Here is a 4,120-nt window from a genome sequence, read left to right on the forward strand (position 1 = left end):
AAGACCATGATATACGTGTATTTCGGGAATACAAGGCGCAACTTTTTTTTCTTAACTTTGACCTCTCACGTACCAGTGAACTGTCCTTTCTTCAGTTTGGGATCTTCAAGGACGAACCATTTGACTGTGGAAACTTACGGTGTATTTGATATAATTCGTTATTGTTCTCCGCCCACAGTATGGTGCTTACGCGTTCTGCATACATGTCTTATATAATTCGCCAGTCATATGCTCACACGATAACAAATCAATGCAACCCATGCTATTGACCAGAGAATGAATTCGAAGTCGGCCAACGCTGAGTCTTGACCACAAAAAAAATAATAATAAAAAACAACAACAACAACAACAACAACAACAACAACAACAACAACAACAACCAGTTAATCAATTCTAAACGTATGCAATTGAACAAAGAATGAAGTCCAAGGCTGACTCTTGGTCAACAACATCAACAATAACAACAGCAACCACCATCATGAAGATGTGTGTAATATTGTATTGCTTTGGTCACGATAAATAACATTTTGCTTGAGTTCGGGTCCTAGTTGCATATTGTTTCATGTCGTGTATTTTGAAAATACATGTTTTTAAACGAACAGCAACAACAACAACAATAACAAACAAACAAACAAACAATGTCATTCAATTAAAGCAGGCACTATACTGAATGCATGTTCAGCGACTTTTTCAATTGAAATTGGAAGGTGAGTACCGGTATGTGACCGGCACGGTTGGCCTAGTGGTAAGGCGTCCGCCCCGTGATCGGGAGGTCGAACCCCGGCCGGGTCATACCTAAGACTTTAAAATTGGCAATCTAGTGGCTGCTCCGCCTGGCGTCTGGCATTATGGGGTTAGTGCTAGGACTGGTTGGTCCGGTGTCAGAATAATGTGACTGGGTGAGACATGAAGCCTGTGCTGCGACTTCTGTCTTGTGTGTGGCGCACGTTAAATGTCAAAGCAGCACCGCCCTTCGTGGTCGGCTGGGCGTTAAGCAAACAAACAAACAAACAAACAAACAAACCGGTATGTGTTTCGGGGTAAGCCTGCATGGTCGGGCGCACAGAAGGCCGGAAGAAGGGAAGAGAATGCTGCTCGGCCAGTTTCCTTAGAACTGTTTTCATCTTGATTCATGTTTTCTGCTTCGTTTAATTTTCTTGACACGTACAATGCTAATCACACACTTTTCTGCTCGTTTTTTGGACGATCATCAGTTCCGGCTTAATGCAAAATCAGCTTAGAAAAGCGTGTTTGGGATATTGTGAAAAATAAACCTATTCAATACTTGGAATGGTTTAACCGACCGTGTCGCTGTGAAATGCATACTCTTAGATAACACTTCTAGTGAAATGTAGGCCTACAACAACGCTTGTTGAGTTTCTCCGAACCTCCTTCATGTCTCCTCTTTCCTTCGCTCTCTGAGAAGCGAATTAATGACACGGTGAGCTTATTTCGGCAGCACGGCTGCTGTGTTTCCGGGGCCATTTCTATAGCAAGATTTACTTCGTTTCTCTCTGTGTTTGTTTGTTGGTCCTGAAGAAGCCTCCATAAGCGAAAATGTGATTAAGTTTTATATCAGTGTGCTGTTCTTGTATTGGTGAGTACAGTATTATTTTGTTTTTCAAGATTGACTTGCCAAATTTCATTTCTGTTTTATGACGTCATTGTTCCAACGCTGGAAATTCGGTTTGCTTCCTCCTAGTGGAAAATTCGCAGCAACAGAGTCGCGCTACCGCAGTGTGTGTGTGTGTGTGTGTGTGTGTGTGTGTGTGTGTGTGTGTGTGTGTGTGTGTGGGTGTGTGTGTGTGTGTGTGTGGTGTGTGTGTATGTGTGTGTGTGTGTGGTGTGTGTGTATGTGTGTGTGTGTGTCTGTATGTGTATGTGTGTGTGTGTGTGTGTGGTGTGTGTGTGTGTGTGTGTGTGGTGTGTGGTGTGTGTGTGTGTGGTGTGGTGTGGGTGTGTGTGGTGTGGTGTGGTGTGTGTGTGTGTGTGGTGTGGTGTGTGTGTGTGTGTGGTGTGTGTGTGTGTGTGTGTGTGTGTGGTGTGTGTGGTGTGCCGTGGTGTGTGTGTGTGTGGTGTGTGCGTGTGTGTGTGTGTGTGTGGTGTGTGTGTGTGTGTGTGTGTGTGTGTGTGTGTGTGTGTGTGTGTGTGTGTTTATGTGTAATAAACACCTGCACTTCTGGCAGAATGACCGAGGTCTTTAGCGTGCTACAGTGTTGACACGGGGATGGAACGTAGATACCGTCTCTGAATCTGTACATATGAAGTTGACCGGTGTCCGTCCCAGCGTGGATTCGAACTCCTTACCCGCGGATAAGGGGTTGGTGCACTGCCAACTGAGCTACGGGGACCCCAATTTATTTTCACATAATCAATCAATGATCGCACGAGATGCCAGACGTTTTCCCCGCTCGCTATTACTCAAGCATGTTTCTATTCGATTAAAACAGACAGACGGACGGACAGACAGACAGACGGACGGACAGACAGACAGACGGACGGACAGACAGACAGACGGACGGACAGAGAGGTCTAGCAAGCGCCAGACAATGAGAGAGAGAAAGAAGAGAAAAAGGGAGAAAGAGAGAGAGACTGAGAGTGAGAGAGAGTGAGAGAGAGAGAGGGTGCACGGACTCTGACTTAGAGAGAGAAAAATACCAAAGCAATGCAGGGGGGGGGGTGTATAGGGGGGGGGGGGGGGTGGGTGTTGTGCAATCATTACCTGAAATAAAACCAGCTTTATACTCTTTCTCAAAAACCTGCTTTGAATACCTGACAAGACCCCTGCTGTGTACTAAAATAATATGACCTGTTTTGAATGTCCACGTGTCGAGCTAAATATAGTTACATTCCTTTCCATTATTTCTTCTATTTTATTTAATCTGTACACTGCGTGTTTTTCAGCAGAATTGTTCCTACAAAAATTTATGTTGAATGTCCATGACATCATTACTCTGTGCCCTCAATTATTCATTTGGTTTAAACAAGTTTATTCAATAAATTCCATTGGTATTATTACCGCATACATGAAATAAGGAACATGGAGCACAACAAGCTAGGCTTATAAGCGTACTCTTAAAAGCAAATGAAATTTGGCGGACGATTTTAATATAACAAATTTGAAATAATGTCAAAATGATAATGGTAAATTATGGTAGACAAACATGTAACACTAAAAGGAAAAAAAACCAAAAGAAAAAAAACCCAATGCTAAACTAACAACAGTACTCACACGCGCTCGCACACTCACTCGCACACACACGCATACAATGACTTCCACATGGTTGAAAATAGAATACTACCAGAACAAGGAAATGTAAACAGTACTGCACATGGTCGTTTCGAACATGGATGAGATAAATGCATTCATTATTCAAAACGTTTGCTTAATAAGATAAACCTGAATAACTGGTCAAATATCAATGCATTTTCGCTGTCTGACTTGTCTCTATTGCCATACAGAAAATCATCAGCGGTTAGCAAATCATAGTTGGGCAGTGTTGACAAGGTGACTTCACGTATTTGAAGAGATAAGGGGCAATGAAAAATATAGTGCTCCGCATTTTCAACACGATAACCACAAGTGCATGACGGGTCGGGAATTAAATGTCTGTCAAATAGATCACTATTTAGATTGCTGATCCTCAATCTCAGTCTGCAATGGATAATTTCTGATTTCCGATCAGATGTGTATCTATACGAGGGAACAACAGAATCATCAGAACTAATACGTTTTTTAAATAACCCAATAGAATCAAGTTGTTTTACAGTATCTGGAAGCTCATTCCACAGGGAAGTCGAAGACAGAAAAAATGACTTTTTATACAATTCAGTTCGAGAGTGGGGAGTCTGTCTGTCAAGTGGTCTTCGTCTATGGTAAGGGTTCACAGAAGCAACGAGAGGAGGCAGACGTTCTAGTAAGTATGGTGGCACGCGTGCATTAACTAATTTGAAATACAAAATCAATTTGTGTCTTTTTCGCCTCTCCTTCAGTGTTGTAAATCCTGATTCATCGTACAATTTTTGGTGACTCGTGCCACGAACTGCACCTATAATGGTTCTTATGGCATCAAGATGCAAGTTTTCTAATAAAGTAGCTAATCTGTCAGAACAGTTATCC

This window comes from Littorina saxatilis, linkage group LG17 (genome assembly GCF_037325665.1).
Source record: "Littorina saxatilis isolate snail1 linkage group LG17, US_GU_Lsax_2.0, whole genome shotgun sequence".
NCBI classification, from domain to species: Eukaryota; Metazoa; Mollusca; class Gastropoda; order Littorinimorpha; family Littorinidae; genus Littorina; species Littorina saxatilis.